The sequence below is a fragment of the Cervus canadensis genome, chromosome 27 (genome assembly GCF_019320065.1).
Source record: "Cervus canadensis isolate Bull #8, Minnesota chromosome 27, ASM1932006v1, whole genome shotgun sequence".
Taxonomy (NCBI): Eukaryota; Metazoa; Chordata; class Mammalia; order Artiodactyla; family Cervidae; genus Cervus; species Cervus canadensis.
This window is the reverse complement of record NC_057412.1, coordinates 42591277-42617339: the sequence shown is the minus strand read 5'-3', so window position 1 is coordinate 42617339 and position 26063 is coordinate 42591277. Positions and strand designations below refer to the sequence as shown.

Below are 26063 nucleotides of genomic sequence, written 5' to 3'. Positions count from 1 at the left end.
AATATATTCTTCTGAAAAGAATATCTTGTATTAGGATTCACCATGGTAACAGAAACAATACAATGGTTTATATGCATATATACAGAGAGAGACAGATAGACAGAGATACTCATGTGATTATGAAGGCTGAGAAGTTCGGCCAGTGGTGTACTTCTAGTCCAATGGCAGAAGAAGATTAATGTTCCAGCTTAAAAACAGGCAGAGAGATGGAATCTCAAGCTTCCATAAGGTTGGATGAGGCCCACTCACACTAGGAGAGCAATCACTTTACACAGTCTACCAGTTGAAATGTTCAGTTCATCTTGAACACTGTTACAGACACATCCAGAATGAGGTTTAATCAAGTCAACCTGAGATTAAGTCAAACTGACACACAAAATTACCCACCCCATGGCTGTAACATAGTGTTAAGATTTCCTGTTGTTCAGTTACTAAATTATGTCGGACTCTTTGCAATCCCATGGACTACTGCACATCAGGCTTCACTGTCCTTCACTATCTCCTGGATTTTGCTCAGACTCCTGTCCATTGAGTCAGTGATGTTATCCAACCAACTCATCTTCTGTCATCCCCTTCTCCTCTTGCCCAATCTTTCCCAGCATCAGGGTCTTTGCATCAGGTAGCCAAAGTATTGGAGCTTCAGCTTCAGCATCAGTGTTTCCAGTGAATATTCAGGACTGATTTCCTTTAGGATGGACTGCTTGGATCTCCTTGCTGTCCAAGGGACTCCTAAGAGTCTTCTCCAACACCACAGTTCAAAAGCATCAATTTATTGGCACTCAGCTTTCTTCACAGTCCAACTCTCATAGCTTTGACTAGATGGACCTTTGTTGGCAAAGTAATGTCTCTGCTTTTTTTTTTCAATTATTTTTATTAGTTGGAGGCTAATTACTTCGCAACATTGCAGTGGGTTTTGTCATACCTTGACATGAATCAGCCATGGAGTTACATGTATTCCCCATCCCGATCCCCCCTCCCACCTCCCCCCCCCACCCGATTCCCCTGGGTCCTCCCAGTGCACCTGGCCCGAGCACCTGTCTCATGCATCCCACTTGGGCCGGTGGTCTGTTTCACCATAGATAATATACACGCTGTTCTCTCGAAACATCCCACCCTCACCTTCTCCCACAGAGTCCAAAAGTCTGTTCTGTCTCATGAAAGCTTTAAAACATCAAGTCCTCACACTTTTCAAGGGAGGAGGACTTCTTAACCAATGAGAACAATTAGTTTTGGGAAGAGAAATACGTGTATGTTGGTTAGAAGAGAGGTAGTATCGATAGAGAATTATCATTGGATCAATGAGGAGACAACTGGGCAACTTCAGGAACCATTGGAAAATGTCTACATGGGTGCAGTGACTAATGAAGAAACGGGAGCAAGAAAACACCAATTCATGCTCCTGAATTTGCAGATCTGAAAAAAAAAAAAAAAAATGTAGCAGCCATTATCTCACTGTAGTTATTTAGTCACTAACTTGTGTCCAACTTTTTTGTGACCCCTTGAACGATAGCCCGCCAGGCTCCATTGTCCATGGAATTTCCCAGACAAAAATAATTAAGTGGGTAGGCTTTTCTATCTCCTTGGGAATCTTCCCAGCCCAGGGATCAAATCCACATCTCCTGCATTAGCAGGCAGATTCTTTACCACTGAGACACTAGAGAAACCCATTATCTTCTTAGTCCTCCATTTAGTCAGCTTTTCATTTTCCAGCATTTCTACCATAGAATAATCTCCATTTGAAATCTTGCAAGAGTGTTCTAGCAAGATTCCTTTCATTTGTTAATGGAAAGATGACCTCACCTATAGCAGACAAATATCCCTCCATTACTTGATGATGCTCCCTCTTCTCTATTGAATATGCAATTAACTTTTAATTAAAATTTTAATGAAATCAGAGATACAGATAAAGATACTCGGTATTTAGTATTAAAAATGCAACTATAGAAAAACTAGGTGAGTTCTATTTTCTTTTCTCAAATATTGACAATAGTATAACCTACTATGCTTATCTTGCTACCCCACCCATCAAGAATCTGAGAATTAAGTATTATAATTAATCACAATAAACAACATTAGGCATTGGTTATCCTAATTGATTTACTTTTATTATTTGTATTTTGAAAGTTATGATTCAAATGTTTATTACATTTCTGTGTTTTGTGGTAAGCCACTTCACTAAAGTACTTAGGAACAGAAAAAAATTCACATTTATTAAAAACATGTATTAAAAACAATTTTCATATCATACTTTACTTAGTAAATACTAATAATAACTCTATATGGTTCATATTATTGTTCTCAATTTACAGATGAGAAAACAGATTCAGATAATTTTAAAGAATTTGTAAGGCAAAGTAGAGCTAACTATCTGTGAATCCAGAGCTGGTATTTAAACCCAGATATTTCTCACTACAAAGCCTATATTTTTTCTACTGTACCACAACACTTTTTCTTTCCACAGGAACTGCAGTTACTGCCAGAGAACTGATGAAAGATGTCATATCTGGTTGTGATTATTGTATTATTAGATTAGACAGCTATATCTCTTACCTGTTCACTCACACACACACACACACACACACACACACACACACACACACTCCTAGACTCTAAAAGATGCATGAGCAAAGACAAAGTTCAGCAGAAGCAAAACATTCACACAATTGGTTGTGAGCTCCTGCTTGACTCCTGCTATAATGACAGTTTCATTCACTCTCATATCAAACTAGGAGAGCTACATAAGATCCAGGGGCCCATGCAAAGCAGAGAGAAGGTAAGAATCTTCCCCGTCTGTACTATCTGAAATCAGAGCTGGTGAAGTAGAGAGCAGGGTAAGATCAGAGGTTTCCCCCAAATTCTGGTATATAAGAAGATTGAAATCTTTCAAAACTTTTCTCTTCAATGCTGTGGATCTAACCAAGAACAAAAGTGGAAAAATGTCTCTCTGATGCCCACACTGAATGAGAATATTAAAATTTGTGAGAGGGCAATCAGAATGGGTGACTGTGCAAAATTTAACTGTACATACATAAATCTGAAATGTTATAAATAGATCAGGGACTATAAAATATAAATTTTCTAGAAATGAATCTTCTCCAGATTCTGACTGCTTTGGCCTCTTAATAGGGATAGAAAAGGAAACAGCTTCAATTATCTTTCACATTATTGAAAAGATACTGTAAGGTAGGTATTAGAGCAACTTGTTAACTATGATAATGATACAATCAAAGCAAATGCTATTAAACACAATGGAATGTTACAAACTATTGTAACTAGAGAAGCACAATTTAAATAAACCATAAAAAGTTTTTTGAAACGATAATACTATTCTTTCAGGATTTACAGCCCCATTTGCTCCTTTTCCCCCCTAGCTGGCAAATTTGTCTAGCTACTTATTTATTTATCAAAGTGCTTTAATCAAGGGAACTGCTCCATCGTCACATTTCATTAAAGGTAGTCTCGAGCTGAGCACAGCAGAAAGACGTCACGATTGTGCTGCGAAGCTTCCCTACAATTAGACACTCACTAAAATGTTTCCATCACTGATTAAATAGATTTTCATAATTAAATAAGCTTTACTTAAAATCTAGTAAAACTGACTGACAAAAATATGTTTTTCTGTCTTATTCAGCATTAGCAAGTCCCTATTTGAATCGGATTTCCCACCTATTTTTAAACATCTTTTCAAAAATTGTGATAGGTTTTTCCTATATGCAGAACAATTATATATTTTTAAAGTACTCTATAAGGAAGGCTCAATTAATCATTTTTAGTGGCTCCTCTGAAAACTAGGTCAAGATTAGCCTTTCATTTGCAAATGGAGAAGAAGGTACATTAAGTTCAAGTGAATTGATCAAGGTCCTATCATTAGAACAATTTATGAATGGATGTTTTTAAATTTCAGGATGCTATCAAAGAGCTTAAAAGAAAGCATTGCATAAAATGAAGCTATTTCATTATTCCTCTAATGAAGATGGTTAGCATGATGCCTTATAACCAAGAAGTTGAAGATAGCCAAAAGGTGTGAAAATATGAGGAATTACATATGTATTACTCACTTAGTAGTTTTTTAAGTCAATTTACAAAACACATTACCTGTAATTTAAATAGCTTTACCAGTGTTGTCAGCTTACACATAAAACCAGAGGTTATTTTTTTGAAATTATTCTTATTGCTAGAAATAATTAATAAAATAGTATACAGCAGTGAAGATGTTATGGAAGCAACGAAAAGCTGTGCTCATCCATTCAGGTATGGACTCTGCATTTCAGTTTGCTTCACATCACACATCTCAGAGAAGTCTTGTTGACGATATCCTACAAGGAAAACAGCCTCTTAATTCATTCACCTTCCAAACCAGCCCCAATTCTTCTGTTAGCAATTACAGCCAACAAAAGCTATTAAGTTATTGACAAGGAGTGTCATCAACCCACTGATCTAGACACTATTTAGTAATTCTTTAGTGTGTCTTCCCTGGTGGCGTAGAGGATAAAGAGTCTGCCTGCAATGCGGGAGACCCAAGTTTGGGTCAGGAAGATCTCCTGGAGAAGGAAATGGCAACCCACTCCAGTATTCTTGCCTGGAGGATTCCCATGGACAGAGGAGCCTGACGGGCTACAGTCCATGGGGTTGCAAAGAGTCGGACACAACTGAGCAACTTTATGTTCATGTTTAGTGTAAATTAAAATAAACAAAGAATTTGGAAAGGCAAGAAAAAGGATGAGGGATACATAAGAAAAAGAAACGGAAAGGTTTTTTTAGATCATTCATTCATTCACTGACTATTTATTGACTGTCTTTTGTGTACCAGTCACCAGAGATTCTATATATCGAGAAAAGAGGCATGACCCTTGCTACGGTGGGACTTACTAGTGAATTCCAGAGAAATATTCTTTAATTCCATTTAATCAATTTTTAAATGCGGAATACAGAAAAAAAAATAATGAATGCAAAACTCCACTTTCTTTCCCCTTCTTGTCATCTGAATTCCATGGGAGTGACCTCGGGGTGTTACCTAACTTCCCTGTGTCCCTGTTCTCACAATAAAATGGGAGAAATAATTGTATCTATCTTAAAGGGGTATTCTGAAGATTAAAAGAATTAATCAATATAAAACCAAATGTAGAACAATGTGTGACAAGAGGACTTTAGTAAATGTTAGCAATTTGTTACTATAATAGTTATTATGATTTAAAATTGCTCTGACATATTCTTAAGTGCCTGCCTCTTGGGAAATATGTATGCAGGTCAGGAAGGAACAGTTAGAACTGGACATGGAACAACAGATTCATTCTAAATCAGGAAAGGAGTACGTCAAGGCTGTATATTGTCACCCTGCCTATTTAACTTATATGCAGAGTGCATCATGAGACTCAGACATGCAGATGACACCACGCTTATGGCAGAAAGTGAAGAAGAACTAAAGAGCCTCTTGATGAAAGTGAAAGAGGAGAGTGAAAAAGTTGGCTTAAACCTCAACATTCAGAAAACTAGGATCACAGCAACTGGTCCCATCGCTTCATGGCAAATAGATGGGGAAACAACGGAAACAGTGACAGACTTTATTTTGGGGGGCTCCAAAATAACTGCAGATAGTGACGGCAACCATGAAATTAAAAGATGCTTGCTCCTTGGAAGAAAAGTTATGACCAACCTAGACAGCATATTAAAAAGCAGAGACATTACTTTGTCAACAAAGGTCTGTCTAGTCAAGGCTATGGGTTTTCCAGTAGTCAGGTATGGATGTGAGAGTTGAGCCATACAGAAAGCTGAGCACCGAAGAATTGATGCTTTTGAACTGTGGTGTTGGAGAAGACTCTTGAGAGTCCCTTAGACTGCAAGGAGATCCAACCAGTCCATCCTAAAGGAAATCAGTCCTGGGTGTTCGTTGGAAGGACTGATGTTGAATCTGAAACTCCAATACTTTGGCCACCTGGTGCAAACAGCTGACTCCTTTGAAAAGACCCTGATGCTGGGAAAGATTGAAGGTGGTAGGAGAAGGGGGCGACAGAGGAGGAGATGGTTGGATGGCATCACTGACTCAATGGAGATGAGTTTGAGTAGATCCGGGAGCTGGTGATGGACAGGGAGGCCTTGTGTCCATCAGGTCGCGAAGAGTCGGACACACCTGACCGACCGAACTGAACTAAACTGAAGTAAAGAGTTAGCTCAGGTGGTGCTAGTGGTTCAGAACCTGCCTGCCAAAGCAGAAGACATAAGAGAAGACATGCTGGAGGAGGGCATTGCAAGCCACTCCAGTATTCTTGCCTGAAAAATCCCATGGACAGAGGAGCCATAGGGTCACAAAGACTCAGTCACGACTGAAGCAACTTAGCATGCATGCATTTACTGAAACTCCGTATCAGGATCTTAACATGTGTGGGATTAGGTAAGTTTTATCCACCAGACAATTGAGTAAGTCTGCTCTGGATAACTGGTGGCTCAGAACAGCTAAGGGTTATTTGCCTAGGAAGCTGAGAATCACTTGCAGGACAAAAACGGAACTGATCATTAGAAATAAGAATGTTGGTCCCACAAATTTGGTACAGAACTACTGGGCTAGAGTGGCTTCCCTGGTGGCTCAGAGGTTAAAGCGTCTGCCTCCAATGCAGGAGACCCAGGTTCGATCCCTGGGTTGGGAAGATCCCCTGGAGAAGGAAATGGTAACCCACTCCAGTATTCTTGCCTGGAGAATCCCATGGACGGAGGAGCCTGGTAGGCTACAGTCCACAGGATCACAAAGAGTTGGACACAACTGAGTGACTTCACTTTCTTTCACTGGGCTAGAATAAGGATGGTGAGGTGATGCTGAGCACTGCAAATTTCTTACTGAATTCCTCATCAGTCCAGTCTCTGGGCTCTTGCTCCAGTCTTCGAATGGGATATGCTACAGAGGGAATAAAACATGAACTTTCTTTCCCCTAGCTAGATCTCCATGAGAAAGTTCATGGTATGAGCAATATCAGGGTCAGCAGATTCCTCCAAGACATGCATGGTCTCTCCCGACAGCAGAGGGGTCTTTCCCAGACTTGACTGGTCTCGATGCTGCTTTTTGTTCTAGATCCCACAGGAGCCCTTCCACAACAGGCCAAGCCAGTGCTGAGTGGGGCACCCACAGCGAGTACCCTCAGAGTGACCAAGAGCACTGTTCCCAGAACTCATATGAAGCAACCTATTGGGAAACCCGACACATCTGAGTGAAGAATCTGAGCATTTCTGTACTTTCTGCAAAAAACAGGCATGTATTCATCCACAGAAATACCAATTCGTGTCTGTTACTTTGATGCTGGTGTTGTCCCTCAATCTGTGTGATTTAGGATATTCTAGCTCCATGGACTCTAGCCTACCACGCTCCTCCGTCCATGGGATTTTCCAGGCAACAGTACTGGAGTGGGTTGCCATTTCCTTCTCCAGAGGGTCTTCCCGACCCAGTGATCGAACCCGGGTCTCCCGCGTTGTAGGCAGACACTTTACCGTCTGAGCCACCAGGGAAGTCCTATTCTAGCTCTACTGCTCTTTAAAAAAAAAAAAAGAAGAAGAAACTTTAGAATTTTTAAAAGGGTAAACATTTTAAATACGTATTATTAAAGGGTTTCAATTCCTACCTAGAGTTTGGAAGCAGCAATATTTTTCTAATTTATTTTCAGTACAGAATAAACCTTACTTCCTTTCCTGGGAAGTAAAAAACACTTTGTGTCCTTTTTTTTTTTTTTTTTTTTAACAGAAGATGAGCTTTACTGTCATGAAGCAATTCCCCATCCTGCATCATTTTTGGTACACTAATAATACTACTTTTAATTTGAGCTGTGGTTTAGTAACTGTAAGCACAAAAGCTGTTGCTTTCTAATATTTGTCTCCAGGGTAAAATAAATTAATCCAGGAGATAGACACCATCCTTAAGCAAGAGATCTCTATTTCTAGGCTGCGGGAAATTTGAAAGGTAAAATTAGACACACTCAGCTCAATGCCTAGCTTTTGATCTCCTGCTGAGTTATTTTTAAGTAAAGAAAACTTAACAAACACATTAAAACAGGGTTTCCAATGAGTGCTCTTCTTCAGAAAAGTTCATATATTTGAGAACTAACCACTTATTTCAGTAAGCATTGTTGTTACTCAAATTTGTGTTTGAATTCAAGTTCGAACACAAATTTAGTTCGAACAAAAAAATTTGGTAATTTTTTAGTATAACTTTACAAATTATAGAAAACACAAGGCTCATCAACATAAATGATATGGTCCATCGTGATCGTCAATTTAACTAGCAGATTTAGTTTAAATCCCTTCTGACCTCTTCAGAAGCGTGGAACTCACCTGAGTAAGAATAACCTTCATTAAAGATTTTCAACAGGAAATTTCCTGAAAGACATAATTAATGAGGCTTACAGCAATGTGTTGAGTAATAATGAAATAGTTATAAATGTTTGTAATCCCCTGACAAATTTTAAGAGGCAATATTCATTCTCATTTGTACAAGCTTAAAATGTACATTCCAGAATACATGTTGTTTACAAATTTCTATCAAAAACATGAGTTCCACCAAGAAACATGAGTTTTCAGCAAAACAAAAACTTGTATTTTGTAGTTTATCATTTTGAAAACTGTGGCCAAACAAGTCTAAAAGTAGGCAACTACTTTACACAAACCCTCTATAAAATCTTTTCCTGTAATTAAGTTTTGCGGCAAGAAAAAGTCACAGAACAGACTTTTGAACTCTGTGGGAGAAGGTGAGGGTGGGATGTTTCGAAAGAACAGCATGTATACTATCTATGGTGAAACAGATCACCAGCCCAGGTGGGATGCATGAGACAAGTGCTCGGGCCCAGTGCACTGGGAAGACCCAGAGGAATCGGGTGGAGAGGGAAGTGGGAGTGGGGATCGGGATGGGGAATACGTGTAAATCTATGGCTGATTCATATCAATGTATGACAAAACCCACTGAAATGTTGTGAAGTAATTAGCCTCCAACTAATAAAAATAAATAAATAAATAAAATAAAAAATTTAAAAAAAAAGAAAAGAAAAAGTCACACCAGTAACATACCACTAGTTCTACCCTCCTGTCCACAGCCCCTTTTTTTTTTCATTTATTTTTAATTGGAAGATAATTGCTTTACAATGTTGTGGTGTGGTTTCTACCATAGAACAACATGAATCAGCCACAGGTGTACATATGTCCCCTCCTGCTTGAACCTCCCTCCCACCTCCCACCCCATCCTACCTCTCTAAGTTGTCACAGAGCAACTGATTTCAGCGTCCTGCAAAATACAACAAATTCCCACTGACTATCTATTTTATTACATACGGTAATGTATATGTTTCATTCTTTCAATTCATCCCACCCTCTACTTACCCCAATGTGTGCACAAGTCTTTTCTCTATGTCTGTGTCTCCATTACTGCCCTACAAATAGGTTCATCAAAGGAAACCCTCTCGTACTGTTGGTGGAAATGCAAGTTGATACAGCCACTGTGGAGAACAGTCTGGAGATTCCTTAAAGAACTAGGAATAAAATTACAATATGGTCCAGCAATCCCACTACTGGGCATATGCCCTGAGAAAATCATAATTGAAGAAAACATGTGTACCCCAATGTTCAATGCAGCACTACTTACAATAGCTAGGACATGGAAGCAACCTAGATGTCCATCAACAGATGAATGGATAAAGAAGTTGTGGTACCTATCAGCTCAGTTCAGTAGCTCAGTTATGTCCAACTTTTTATTACCCTGTGGATTGCAGCACACTGGACTTCCCTGTCCATCACAACTCCTGGAGCTTGCTCAAACTCATGACCATTGAGTCAGTGATGCCATCCAACCATCTCATCCTCTGTCATCCCCTTCTCCTACATTCAATCTTTCCCATCATCAGGGACTTTTCCAATGAGTCAGTTCTTCGCATCAGGTGGCCCAAGTATTGGAGCGTCAGCTTCAGCATCAGTCATTCCAATGAATATTCAGGACTGATTTCCTTTAGGATGGACTGGTTTGATCTCCTTGCAGCCCAAGGGACTCTCAAGAGTCTTCTACAACACCACAGTTCAAAAGCATCAATTCCTTGGGTGCTCAGCTTTCTTTATGGTTCAACTCTCACATCTCACATGTGGTAACTATACACAGTGGCATATTACTCAGCCATAAAAATGAATGCATTTGACTCAGTTCTAATGAGGTAGATGAACCTACAGCCTATTATACAGAGTGAAGTCCGTCAGAAAAACAAATATCATATAGTAATGCATATATATGGAATCCAGAAAGATGGTACTGATAGACCTACTCACAGCCCTTCTTGACTAAAGATTTGGTATATTGGATCTTGCTGGTGGGTTGTCTATGCATGGTGATCTGTGTAGTCAGCTCTTCATATCCATGGATCTGTGGATTCAACCAATTCTGAATTAAAAATATTTGGGAAAAATTCAGAAAATTTTCAGAAAAGCAAAACTTGAATTTGCTGCATACCAGCAACTATTTACACAGCCTTTACATTGATTTAGGTATTGTAAGTAATCTAGAGATGATTTTAAATATATGGAAGGTGTGCATCAATTATATGCAAATACTGCACCATTTCACAGAAGGAACTTGAGCATCTACAGAATTTGGTGATGGAGGGAGCCCCTGGAACCAATCTCCTGCGGTTACCAAGGAGCAACAGTATAGATAGAATTGTTATTTCTTGGGTAGCTTGAATTAAGGTTTTAAGTTTAAACATTTTCTTTTACTTTTAAAAATTCCTGATATAGATAAATCCGAATAGACTAAAAATCAAACTGACTATGGAAGTTATAGTTTATCAATATATTAGATGAATTTTTCAATCATTCTTAAAGGGAAAGTGATATCTTCAACTGGGATACAACGTATGTACTAAACTTTGTCAGTCAGGAATTTCAGAAAGCCATATTTCTAATGAAAGGAGGGTTTACTTAGAGAAGGGTCCATTCACAAGGCCAACAGGTACATGAAAAAATGCTCAACATCACTAATCATCAGGGAAGTGGAAATCAAAACCACAAGCTATCATCTCACATCTGTTAGGATGACCATTATAAACAAACAAGAGATAAAGATATGGAGAAAAGGGAACACTTGCACACTATTTGAGGGAGTGGAAATTGGTGCAGCCACTATGGAAAACAGTGTGGAGTTTCCTCAAAAAATTAAAAATAGAACTGTCATATGATTTAGCAATTTCACTTCTGGGTGTTTACCCCAAGAAAATGAAAACAGTAACTTCAATATATACTTGTACCCCAATGTTCATAGCAATATTTATGAAAGCCAAGGCATGGAAGTGACCTAGATGTCCTCCAGTGGATGAATGGATAAAGAAAAGAAATTATGATATAGAGACATGTCACACACACACTGGAATACTATCCAGCCATAAAAAAGAAGGAAACCTTGCCATTTGAGACAGCATGGATGAGCTATCCATGGATGATGAGCATGCTGTAGGCTAGCCAAAAAGTTTGTTTGGGTTTTTCCATAACATCTTGTGAAAAACCTGAATGAACATTTTGGCCAACTCAATAAAGTCAGTCAGACCAAGAAAGATAAGTACTAAATAATTTCACTTACACATGGAATATAAAAAAATCAAACTCAAAGAAACAAGAAAGTGTATTGGTGGTTGCCAAGGTCAGGAGAACAGGGGAAGTGGAAGAAAGTGTTCAAGGGGTACAAAGTTCCAGTCATAAGATGAATAAGTTCTGGGGATGTAATGTACAGCATGGTAACTATTGCTAAAAATATTGTACTGCACATTTGAAAACTGCTAAGAGTAGATCTTAAAGGTTCTCACCACAAAACAAAGTAACTATGAGAGGTTGGGTGTGTTAACTAACCTTGTTGTAATAATCAACTCACAAAATATATGTATTATATATCAAATCATCAGATTGTACACTTTAAACTTACACAGTGTAATATGTCAATCATATCACAATAAATCTGAAGAAAACAACAAAAGAAAGGGGCTCATTCATAGACAATAAGGGAGAAAGAATAACTTGGGCTTCTGCCACGGTGTTCAGGATAGACTGCCTAATATGTAATAGCTTTATTACAAATAGCAAACTCACCATCGTTTGTCCCAGAAAGTCGGTGGATTTGGCTGAACACACGAAAGCAGAGGATGGGCAATCTACTATTGACATATGGAAGATGTATGAATGTGGACTCCTGATGATCAAGAAGAAAGCAGGAGCTGGAAGACTACCAAAAGGAAACAGCTCTCTTTCTCTCTGCAGGCAAGTATGCAAAATAAATCACTCCTGAGATGGTGATTAATGTTTTATATTTTTCTACTTCTCTTTCCAATAGAATTAAATTAACATACATTTAGTTACTTATGAGACTGAGTTCTTACTACCTTCTCAAAGGCTAGTTTACTATTTATGAATGCGGTTAGCTGCTGTGGTTTTTACATCTCTTTAATGGCCTTGATAATGGCGAATACATTAGATGTTATTGTGCTTTCTCCATTTACTGGGCTTTATTTATCTTAGATGTCCCCGAAATGGAGGGGGGCAGTGATCTGACAAATAGATCCATCCCTGAGCTCCCCACTCTTTCCCTTCCAATGGCTAGTAGGGGTGTAGTCCCTACTGCTTCTCACAGAGCAGCCCCATGTGAAGTGTGCTGTATGTGAGCTGACCTACTGATCTAGAGTGAAACTTAAGAGATCAGGTGTAGATTGTTGTTGGTTATTCTACCTCGTATCTTTATGTAGCTTTATACACTGTCGTTTCACCTACTTGACATTGGTATTGAATCATAATCACTTTTGGTTTGGATCTTGTTACATTTATCTAACATAAAGTGGTAATGTGGAGATGTCCTCAATGTTAACAAATTATCACCCGGCCTTATTCCTTGGTTCTGCTGTTTTGAGCGTTTGGGATAAGGATGTAAATGATGTTTAAAAAGAAAACAAAGCCATGAGGGTCAGGCAAGGTCCCAGTTGCCCTCTTTAGTATTTGAGTGATCTGGTGAAGATCCATAATCTCTCTAAATCTCAGTTTCCTTATCTGTAATTTAATTATATGCCTCATAGTGTGGTTGTGGGGGTGAATCAAGTTCATAGAGTTAAAACACCTAACACATAATAAACACTTAAAAAATGATAGCCATCATTTAATATTTTTAATTTCACAACTACTGATTATCAATAAACTGACAAATTCATACAACTAATTTTATAATTTATTAATATATATATATATATATAACTGTGGTGCTGGAAAAGACTCTTGACAGTCCCTTGGACAGCAAGGAGATCAAACCAATCAATCTTAAAGGAAATCAACCCTAAATATTCATTGGAAGGACTGATGCTGAAGCTGAAGCTCCAATACTTTGGCCACCTGACACAAACAGCTGGCTCATTGGTAAAGACCATGATGCTGGGAAAGCTTGAAGGCAGGAGGAGAAGGGGACAACAGAGGATGAGATGGTTGGATGGCATCACAGACTCAATGGACATGAGTTTGAGCAACTCTGGGAGATGGTGAACAACAGGAAAGCCTGGCGTGCTGCAGTCCATGGGGTCGCAAAGAATTGGACACGACTGAGTGACTGAATAACAACAACAAAACTATAAATTATAAGCTCTGTAACTTTAATTCAGTCTATTATAAATGATATATGAATTCGATATATACTTACTCAACAGTCACCTAACTCAGACAAAAAATAATTAAATTGCATTTCTTAAAATATGCTTTTAGAAGATTTCTGGTAATAGGCATAATATAGCAGAGTAGAAATAGTTAAGAATAGAGAGTAACCCAGAGATACGTCTAGGTGTCATCAACACATGAATCCCACAACTGCTCAGTTTTATAAAAGCCAACCATCACTTAGAACTCATTATGTTTGCACTACAAACATAATCATTGTAAACAGGAGATAAAACTTTTAGTTCCAGAATATGATTTTGCTTCTCTATCATCTTGAGACATACTTTTATATTTTCAGGTACCTGATTTCAATTATTTCTTTTTATTTTTAATCTTTCTCTGTTACTGAGATTTTTATATAATATTATAAATATTTATATTAAATATACATGTATAATATTTAATTTAAATATAAAAATTATATTATATTATAATTATGTATATGTAATATAATTATAATCATTTGACTAATCAGAACTTATTAAAGATTTTGTCAATCTAATAAATGCATTCTGGGAAATTTTTATGAATGCATTTTTCAAAATTATGAAAAATAATAATCCTTGTACAAATAAATAAGCAGTCAGTATGTTGACATTTTAATTTCCTCTGCCAGCATATATTCAGGGCTTAGGGTTCCTGAGCAGGAAGATACAAACTCTTGTATCCTTCTGAAAAAGAGCTATGACATGCAGATATTGTCCCTTCTCTTCTAGGAGCATCTTAGCTAACCCTCCAAATCCTGATTTTTGGCACACTCAGCCTATTGCCTCCCCATCTCACAGTGAACTTGGAGTGTTACCATGTTCTCTGTATCTCCTTCATATAATGTGTGTGCATGAAAAGCTGGAAAGAGGAGGAGAAAGGAAAAGTCTGGGTGAGCTGAAGACTGCCACTGTATGTAGCATTTTATCTTCTATAATTTTGACAATTCATTAATCCTATTTATAGAACCAAGCTTGTGTATTGATGGTTTTTTGTCAATATTGACAATCAGAGCAACAAAACCATGCCTGGGGGTGGAGACTGACAGCAATGAAACCACAGTGATACCACCAGAGAAAGGGAAGGAAGAGAACTTAATTGTATCTCAATGGAATACTTATCTTATTGCCACATCTAATTAAAGCACTGAGAAAGAGAAGCAATTTCTTTCCAAATCATTGAGCCCTCATAACTAACAAGGTCATGTTAATAATATCCACTGGAGAATATGGAAAAGCACTCAAAATTCAATGCTTTTTTTCCTAACTTAAATGTGTCTCTTTGTCCAATGGCATCTTACTTTAATATACACTGATATTTATTTTTGATATAGTATGTTCTCCCTTAAAATACAAATGGTATGACCTTTATCACTATCATTGGGTTACTGACCATAACTAGCAAGAGAATTCCAGAAAAATATCTACTTCTGCTTCATTGACTACGCTAAAGCCTTTGACTGTATGGATCACAGCAAACTAGAAAATCCTTAAAGAGATGGGAATCCCAGACCACCTTACCTGCCTCCTCTGAAACCTGTATGCAGTTCAAGAAGCAACAGTTATGTTAGGGGAAGCATACTGATTGAAACCACCCACCCCAGCCAGGCACCATCGTAACCATTCCCATGAGTTGTTTTATGACAGGAGGTCCTGGTAAGGAACACGGGACTAATAAGCCACCACCAACCGGAAGAGTTTGGGAAAGGTCAAAAGGAGACACCGCGTGTCCGTCCACTTCCCAGAATCCCTCTCGCTAGCATCCATCTTGGCTGAGCGATGCGTGTGCCACCAGGAAAGACTCTGAATTAGAATGACTGGCCAGGGACCACCCGAAAACTAATCCCATCACCATAAAACCCAAGACTGCGAGCCATGCAGCAGGGCAGTTCTCCTGGGTTCCCTTAACCTCTGGGCACCATTTCCAATAAAATCTCTTGCTTTGTCAGCACATGTGTCTCCTCCGACAATTCATTTCTGAGTGTTAGACAAGAGTCCAGTTTCGGGCCTTGGAAGGGGTCCCCTTTCCTGCAACAGTTAGAACGGACATGAAGCAACAGACTGGTTCCAAATAGGTAAAGGAGTATGTCAAGGCTGTATATTATCACCCTGCTTATTTAACTTCTATGCAGAGTACGTCATTCAAAATGCTGGGCTGGATGAGCACAAGCTGGGATAAAGATTGTTTGGAGAAATATCCATAACCTCAGATATGCAGACAATGTCCCCCTTACAGCAGAAAACAAAGAGGAACTAAAGAGCCTCTCAGTGAAAGTGAAAGACAAGAGTGGAAAAGCCGGCTTAAAATTCAACATTTAAAAAACCAAGACCATGGCATCTGGTCGCATCATTTCATGGCAAATAGATGGGTAAGCAATGGAAACAGTGACAGACTTTATATTCCTGGATTCCAAAATCACTGCATATGGTGACTGCAGCCATGAAATTAAAAGATGCTTGCCCCTTGGAAGAAATGCTGTGACAAACCTAGATAGTGTATTCAAAAGCAGAGACATTACTTTGCCGAAAAAGGTTTGTATAGTAAAAACTATGGTTTTTCCAGTAGTCATGTATGGATGTGAGAATTGGACAATAAAGGAGTCTGAGCACTGAAGAATTGATGCTTTTGAACTGTGGTGTTGAATAGGACTCTTGAGAGTCCCTTGGACAGCAAGGAGATCAAACCAGTCAATCCTAAAGGAAATCAGCCCTGAGTATTCATTGTGAGGACTGATGCTGAAGCTGAAGCTCCAATACTTGGGCTACCTGATGCAGAGCCAACTTACTGGAAAAGACCCTGATGCTGGGAAAGATCAAAGGCAGGAGGAGAAAGGGATGACAGGGCATGAAATGGTTGGATGACATCACCAACTCAGTGGACATGAGTTTGAGCAAGCTCTGGGAGGTGGTAAGGGACAGAGAAGCCTGGCGTGCTGCAGTCCATGGAGTCGCAAAGAGTCAGAGTGACTGAACGATGATTGACCACCAAGAGATTATTTCATCAGCTTATAGAGGCTATTCTTTCTTTAGAATATGCAGTCTACTACCAAAGTGTTAAAAGAAAAAAAAAAACCAGATTTGGACAAATATAACAAAAGAGTGAGCAAGCAAAGTTTAGAAAAGAAAGGACATTTATTTTAAGGTCCTTAAAGGAAATGAGAAAAACAATGAGGGAAGTGATGATATACCAGAAGGTGCTCTATTTCTTTAATTGTTCTTGTTTAGTTGCTAAGTTGTATCCGATCCTTTTGTGATCCCAGGGATTGTAGCCAGCCAGGTCCCTCTGTCCATGGGATTTCCCAGGCAAAAATACCAGAGGGGGTGGCCATTTCCTTCTCCAGGGGATCTTCCTGACTCAGGGATCCAATCTGTATCTCCTGCATTGCAGGTGGATTCTTCACCACTGAGCCATCTGGGAAGCCCCCTTTAAAGTAAACAAACATTCATTTAGTCATAGTGTAATATGGGATGAGAAGAGGATATGAGAAAACTGAAGCTAATACTACATACTCCTTTTTAAAAAATTGGAAAAAGTTTGAAATGACTACTAGACTGTACCCTGTCTACATAACAGATACTACAGAGCAGACACCAGATCAGGACCTCTATATTTCCTGGAGCTGGAGGCAAAGTCTTCAATAGCAACTTCAGAGAGAAAAATCAAAGCGAAAATATCCCAGAAAAGTCACGTAAGAACTTAATTCCCAGTCATGTGTAAAGACAAGAAATGAAAAACCAGAGATTAAAGGAATACTGAGAGCAGAAGCTCTGTGAAGACTAGAGAAAGAGGACTCCTACGTCAAGGTACATCTCACCTATAGTACTTGATCATCTCGTCCTGGGCTGGCCCAGATGACCTGGAACTCAAGAGTCTTAATAAAGGTGGACACCTTTGGCAATACTTGGAATTCTTAAATGCAAGTAAATAATGCTATTTCTGCTCATATATTTATTATTCATTTTCACTTAATCATGAACAAGGATAAAATTCATTTCTCACATGAACATGTATTTTGTTCACTTTTTAGTCAATACCGCTCACTGTAAAGATCCTAATAGGAAGTCTAACTTGAGCAATTACTGGGCTAGAACTTGTAGCCATGCAGTACTTGAATGTGCAGCAATCACAATTTGATAAGCAATTTTAATGTCAAGAGAAATTTATGGTTTTTCAAAGCAATGTACATTAAAATTGCCTCATGGGCACAAGGGTAAATTAGATTAAATTTAAAAACCAGTGAAAAAATAGAATGTAAGTAAATATGGAAAATATGACTTGTAAAAGTATTAATCTTTTTTCCCAAGATGCCTGGCAACTTTTGTACTTGTTGGAATAATTGGCCAAGGAATCTGTAGGACGATAGATTCTATTTTAAGTCAACAAGTGGTTAGAGCTATATGAAATTTTATAATAGTTTCGTTTTTGTTGGCATACACAAGCAACAAAATCAATAAGGGCCTTTATTTCTTTAGATTACCCTGAGGAATTCTTTCACTCAAGCCTCTTTGCTGCAGAAGGCTTGGACAGAAATAGTTAGCAGTGAGTCACAGGTTCCACTCAATCATTTTACCAATGGGTATTGACTGGGTTGATGTCTAGATTCCTGTAACCTTTAGAGAAAGCCATTAATAGGTTACACCATGACAAGCATGTGTGAGATTCAGATCATTATGATTTCTGGCTAAATGCAAAGCAATCTAGCCTAGCTGTGTAAAGACTCAGTTCCAGTAGCCAACCACTTAGGAGATGCTAAGGACTCTGAGTTCTCTGCTATCTGTGAGTTCTGTAAATCCTGAGAACATTACGAGACTCTTGTTACTCAAGCTTATCAATTCTGTTTCTTTAATGTAAGATACACCTCTTGATTGGAAAGGAGAAATTAATTTAGGCCGCCAAAGAAGAGTAAAGTAAACAGTGATCCACTGATTATATAATAAGTCCCAATTCTGGTGAAACACCATTGATCTGAGAAGTGTGGAGGCCATATGGTTGGTTAGAATGTGAACAAGGACAATTATACCAGCAGTGTCAACTAGGGTCAAGTCTTCTGACGTAAAGACTATACGAAAAAACAATAGCTTTATGAAGTTAGACCACTTACTTTCCATCTTTAATCCCCATCTTCCTTTTCTGGAAAATGCAAGTAATGGTAGAATTGTGATGCTTAGGAAGATTCCAATCAATGGTAGTTTGTATATAGGAGAATCAACAGAAATGCAAGATAGATAGTTACAAAAAGGAAAAAAAATAGGTAAAAGTTATGAGGCAATGAAACGTATAAATCTAAATACTTAATAATATCATTAAAATATAGAACTAGTGGTTAAAGACAATTGAAAATAATCTGAAAATGCATATTTTCATGTCAGAATGAAATTTTCTTCATTTCTGGTCTCAAGCCCAGACACATAAGAATACATTAGGTTGGAATGTACATGGTAATAGAAAATTAAGTAGCATAAACTCATGTGGCAGAGCCAAAAACAAAATTAGGATAATGTATCATTCATCTGCTTCCCCAGCCACAAGAAGAGAGGGCAATTAACCAAACACTCAACAAATATTTAATGAATATCCACTGTGTGTTCAGTACTGCAAATTAGCAGATCACAACCTGTTCTAATTTTAACTCATATTCTATTGGATACTTTCAAACTGTGGTGTTGGAGAAGACTCTTGACAGTCCCTTGACCTGCAAGGAGATCAAACAGTAAATTCTAAAGGAAATCAACCCTGAATATTCATTGGAAGGACTGATGCTGAAGCTGAAGCTCCAATACTTTGACCACCTGATGCAAAGAGTTGACTCATTCGAAAAGACTCTGATGTTGGGAAAGGCTGAGGTCAGGAGGAGAAGGGGATGACAGAGGATGAGATGTTGGATGGCATCACTGACACAATGGACATGAATTTGAGCAAACTCCGGGAGATGGTGAAGGACAGGGAAGCCTGGTGTATGGCAGTCCATGGGGCTGCAAAGAGTTGGACATGATTGAGTGACTGAACAGCAAGATTTCCTCTAATTTTAGCTCATATTCTGTTGGAAGACAAATAAGATATTTATTGTTATTGACTTTGTATGAATTTATATAATTATACCTACAGGAAGAATAAACTCAAATTCTATTCTTCAGTCCACATCTCATGTGGTTTAACAATGTGTTCTCTCTTTCATTTGGAATCTCAGTGTTCTACAGTGTGTCCTGATACCATATGGTGTGTGGAAAGAAGGCATCTATATTTCAGTAATCTATTCAATAAAGAAAAGTCCACTTATGGCTCAAAGGTAAATCTAACACTGGACTGCAGTGTGGTGGATCTTAGTATTGCTATGACAATTACTCTTCATTGTGGAAAGGAAAGAAAAACTCAGAAAATTCTCTTGCTGAATTATAAATGAGAATAATTCATTTTCAATTACGTTCTTTTTGAATATAGAGGCTTATGCAAAGAACAAAAAGTATCTGCTTGGCTTACATTAGCTATTGATAAAATTAAATAGATCCATTTCAAAGTAGATTTTCCCATGATATTCATCAGGAACAATGCAAGTCTTCCTGCTAAGTGGTCACCAAGATTATAAGATTGAAAAAGAAGAAAAAATATCCACAGCATGAAATAATAGTTCTTAAAGTGCAAAAGTTGAAACTAATTTCTTAGAATGTTATGAAGACAAAGCAAAATTGGAGAATATAGTGTTTTGTTAAAAGCAAAAACCATCAGTCAATTGTTTGAATGAATGTGTCCAGTGGGACATTGTTAATGGAGAGAAATGAAAGCAGATTAGAAGGGGGAAAAAAGCCTCCTTTACAAATTTAGAGCATGCTTCAGTTAACTAAAGGCAGATGAAAGGAGAAAAGAGGAATTTCAAAAGTGACCCTATGATGAGTGTTTAAATTTAATATCTCACCCTTCCTTGAGCTTTTTTTTACATACATTTAAACCATCTTTCTTCAATTGGGATAAAGCTACATATTGAGGGAATTTGCAGAAAATACAAACTCAAAGCATATTTTTATTTAGAAATATTTGGGAAAAACTATGGACAAAATATGACTTTGATCACTATAAACAGAACCCAATTTAGGTTAAACTTCATCCCAGCCAAAATCTAAAGAAATACAATAAAAGTAGAAAAATAAACAGATATCCAACTTGGCCCTCATTATGTACAAGTCTTTATTCAAATCTTTCCTTCACCAGAGATCAATGGTGACCAGTTAATTTAATATTATAACTTGCCCCTCCTTGGCATCTCAATCACTTTATCCTAATGTTCTCTATTTTCTTCTTCCATATCATTTGTGAATTGAAATCACCTGCATCCAAGAAGTTTACCCACTAGGAGAGACCTGAGACCTAATATAAATGCAACCCAGGGCACCTTTGTTCTGTGATAAGATAGATATTACTTTGTCCTGTCCAGAAGGTAAGGCTGTAGTCCAATAATCAGCTTCACTCTTTGCTTCAGGAAATGCAAACTGGTAAAGTCAGATAGTTTATTCATCTTAACAATTATTTCTCCTTTCAGGCAAAAGATTGTCACACTTATTAAACAAAAGTCTACTTTTCAAGAATCTCTCCATCAATCCTGTAATAATACAAACTCTGTTCAATTCAAGCTGGATTCCCTACCTTGAAAGACATGTCTTAAGCCAGTTGGTCCCAGACCCCAAACATTATAACTACCTTTTACAAATCTGCTGCCTTTTGAGACACTACCAAAACTCCATCAAGGTGGTATTCTCTCTAACTACAGGAGGTCAAATAAACCTAACATTACTTAATCAATAGGCTTTCTGGTCATCTTTTGGAGAGTCAAGAGCCAATACATTTATAACTTTGAGATGTATTGTGTGTATGTACTCAGTAGCTCAGTCATGTATGACTCTTTGCAGCCCCATGGACTGTATTCCACCAGGCTCTTTGGCCTATGCAATTTCCCAGGCAAGAATACTGGAGTGGGGTGCCATTTTTTACTCCAGGGGGTCTTCCCAACCCGGGATCAAACACATGTCTCTTGCATCATCTTCACTGGCAGGTAGATTTTTTTTATCACTAGCTCCATCTGGGAAGCCCTTTGAGACAGACTATATACACTGTTCACTTGTGGTTCTGTTGCTTATTTTAGGTCTCCTGCAACTAGAAGATGAGTTCAATGAAGGAGGGAATCTTTGCCTGTTTTGTTTATTGACATCTTCCAAATATCTAGAATACTGCCTGCAACTTAGAAGATACTTGACATATTTTTGTTGACTAAGTGAATAAAAGTATAAATAAATGACAGGCATATATATAACATTCCACCCAACAGCAGCAGAACCCTATGCACACAATTCTATACACTAACAAAGAGCTATGTGAAAAGGAAATTAAGAAAACAATCTTATTTACAATAGCATCAGAAGAAGAAAATTCTTAGGAATAAACCTAACTAACAAGATTAAAGTCTGTATATTGAAAACTACAAAGCACTGATGAAAGAAATTAAATAAGGCCCAAATAAATCTGTGTTCATGGAACTGGAATTCTTAATATTGTTAAAATGTCCATATTTCCCCAAACAATCTAGAGATGAAATCTGTATTAAATTCCCAATGGTAATTTTTACAGAAATGAAAAACAATTCTAAAATTCATATGAAACTACAAAGGACTGAATAGCTAAAACAATCTTGAGAAAGAACAAAGTTGAAGTTTTCATACTTCCTGATTTCAAAATATATAACAAAGCTACAGTAATTAAAAGAGCAGGGTGCTGTCAAAAAAAAAAAAAAAAGACATGTTATATGGAATAGAATAGAGAGCCAAGAAATAAACTCGTAGATATGCAATAAACTTATTTTCAATAAGGGTATCAAAAACATATAATAAGGAAAGGATAGTCTCTTCAACAAAAGGGGAGGGAGAAATATGGAGTTGCCATTCAATAGGTATGGAGGATGAAGAAGTTCTAGAGATCCACTATACAACATTGTGCCTGTAATTAACAATATTGTACACTTAAAATTTCATTAAGAGGGTAGATCTCATATATATGTGTGTTCTTACTATAATAAAATTAAGGTAAACTTAATTTAATTTTTTAAAAGCAAATGAATAGGTTGTCCATCTATGACACTGCTTCAGAGAGATGTACAAAATACATAGGCAATATTGTCCTTGCCCTGTAAAACTTACTATCTATTTATAATAGGAACCTGGACAGTTAATGGTATAGGTAATGGGTACCAGGGATTATTCTAAATATATCAGCATACATCAACTCACTTAAAACTCACAACAACTCTATAGAGAAGGTGATATTAAAAATATTTAACAGGTGCAACATCATGTCCTATGGGGACAGATGCTGGGCATAGTGCTGGGGCAGGATCCTGGCAGACCCCAGAGAAACACACAAGCCCCGGTAGAACCACTGGGAAGAGCAAAGTTGCATTGAGACAATGGGGAGAAAGGGAGGCCTTCAGGTGCTTGAATTCCAGTCAGTGTGAAAGCATTTCAGTGTTTTCACAAATGGTACACAGGTATGTATCAGTTGAATATCAACCCTTGCTGCTGCTGCTGCTAAGTCACTTCAGTCATGTCTGGCTCTGTGTGACCTCATGGATGGCAGCCCACCAGGCTCCTCTGCCCACAGGATTCTCTAGGCAAGAATACTGAAGTGGATTGCCATTTCCTTCTCTGATCATCCCTTGAGATTGGCAATACTATCATCCCCATTTCACAGATGAAAGAATGAGGCCCCAGAGTGTTGAGTGACTTGTCCAAAGATACAGAGCCAATAAGCAGAGGAGGTAATATTTGAACTTAGGCAATCTGACACTAAGTTATGTTCTCCAGCTGCTATGCTTTACTGCCTAAGATGTATAAAGAAAATAAATAGCTTTAAAAACAGTGAATGGTTATCCAGCACATAATAGATTCCAGACACTGTAGAAGGAACTACGTAGATGGATTCAAACATAAATTAAGTAAAATTTTAGAAAGGACAACAGTTCTAGCAAGAAGTGCTAAAACTCAGGAAATCTGTAATTGAGAGATGAAGATTTTTCTTCAATAAACTGAAGGTGAAAATGTACTGTTTGCACATATTATCTGAATAATTGCTTCAATTTCCCATTATGTTGTATCAGAAGACAGTAGTTTGGAAACAGGAACTTATAAAGTTTCCAGGAACATCCCCAGGGATGCAGCAGCAATAGTTCCAACTGCACCTTGGCCAATTCTCTTTTCATTTTGGAAATGATTGGCTGCAATTGCTAATGACAACAGGGGAAAACTAGATCAGTCGTGCCAGGAGCTCTCCTAAATCCATAGTGGAAGAGAGCAGATAAAATACTTTCCCCTCTTTTTCTCCAGTCCCTAATCTTCCCCACAGTGGCATTCTTCCTGGTGCTATCTCCAGCCACCAGGAACTGGTCTATTGTAGAGCATGCCCCAAGATTTGTGTTCAAGGCTTTTTTAAACAATGTTCATCTAAAAAGGGTCAGTGTCACATGCAGAAATAAAATGTGACCATTGCTTTCCATTGCTAGATTAACAGTCCATGGAATTCTCCAGGCCAGAATACTGGAGTGGGTAGCCTTTTCCTTCTCCAGGGGATCTTCCCAACCCGGGTATTGAACCCAGGTCTCATACCTTGCAGGTGGATTCTTTACCAGCTGAGCCACAAGGGAAGCCCAAGAATACTGGAGTGGATAGCCTATCCCTTCTCCAGTGGATCTTCCTGACCCAGGAATCGAACCAGGGTCTCCTGCCTTGCAGGTGGATTCTTTACCAACTGAGCTATGAGGGAAGCCTAAATTAACCTATATGATAGTTAAAATGGCAGTTTGGGTTTATCATACCCTTCAGGGCTTCCCAGGTGGCACTAGTGGTAAAGAACTTGCCTGCCAATGCAGGAGATGTAAGAGACATGGGTTCAATCCCTGGGTAGGGAAGATGCCCTGGAGGAGGGCATGACAACCCATTCCAGTATTCTTGCCTGGAGAATCCCGTGGACAGAGGAGCCTGGTGGGCTATAGTCCATGTAGTTACAAAGAGTTGAACACAACTGAAGTGACTTAGCATGCATACTTCCCTTGAATCATTTTAAGGTGATAACAGATTTAAGGTGCTAATAACACTGATTATCTTCCAGTTATAAGAGACAAAAACCACAGATGTGATTTCTTTTAGTAGTCCCATGACATCTTCCACAGAATATTATTACAGTCAAAAATTATAAAAGTTTAAATTAATATTTGGGTTTCTCAAACAGTAAATAATGCAAAAATCAGATGAATAATAATTTCAATAAAATGAGCAATTTGATCAACATGTAGTAAACTGGAAAATACCAACTGGAACTGAGAAACTAAATCCCATAAGAGTAGCTTTCATTTCAAATGTTCTCCAGGTGGCTGCAAGCCAATTTGTCACATGAAACAGGCCTAACACTTATTGGAAAACAGACTCCAACTATTTTTTAAAAAAGGACATTCAGTAGAGAATAGACAATGTTGTGCTAAAAGGCTATGTTATTTTGCCAGAAAAGAATTCAATCTGTGCGCGAAATACCTCTTCCCATGTCTTTTGATCTGATGTAGCACTTGTCCAAATGGATGGGCTCCCTAAAGGGAAAACCCATTTCAAACATTGAGGAGCTCGAACAAATGCGAAGCACTCAACCTCAGGCTTAAATATCCCAAATGGTCTCTTGCTGGTAACATGAGAACAAAATCAGTGTTTCACTCAGAAAACAGCGTTCTTGGCTTTTCTCTTGTGTTCCATTGTGCATTGATATGAAGATCAGAGTCATCGACTTGAATGTGATTTAGAATCTCGACGCAAACAATAAGACATTAAACACTTTCTGGCCCTCTAAAATTTGTATTCAGACTCTTCTCTTTTCAGGGTATAATCACAATCCCATCAGTATTCGAGGGATTTGCGCACACAGGCTGCCTCTCTCAAAATTGTAGCAAGTTAACGTATTCAAATATAGCTTAGTTGTGCAAATTATTGCCCTAGAAGGAGGACGCAACTTGGTATTTTGATATATGCTCTTTTATGTGGAGCACAATATCTTTTTTAAAGACCTTTTGTTTTTTTAGTGACTTGAAGATTTGGAAAATTAAATTGAACTTTAAAAAATAAAAGAAAATAAGCATGGAAACGGTGTTCTAAAGTCACAAAGAAAGAAGGGCAGAGACTAGAATCACCGTTATATTCCTACGACCATGCAAGAGGAAAGAAGACTTTAGCCCTGAGGAACAAAGACTTTTGACTTCATTTCTTGTCTTTCCAAACTGACAAAGTTGCTACCATTTATTCATGTCCTGAGACTTAACAATATGTATTGCTTTCTTCCATCACTTTGCCAGTTTTCTTCAAAGAAAATTACTACAT

The 26063-nt window shown here is 38.0% G+C and overlaps 1 protein-coding gene and 1 non-coding gene across 2 annotated transcripts in view; one reads left to right on the top strand and one right to left on the bottom strand.

Moving 5' to 3' along the window:
• ZPLD1 (zona pellucida like domain containing 1) overlaps nt 1-26063 on the bottom strand; it is a 421436-nt gene that overhangs the window by 113718 nt on the left and 281655 nt on the right. The window lies entirely within an intron of this gene.
• Nucleotides 6570-6641, top strand: TRNAW-CCA. Its single transcript has one exon. It is a non-coding gene; the product is annotated as a tRNA-Trp (tRNA).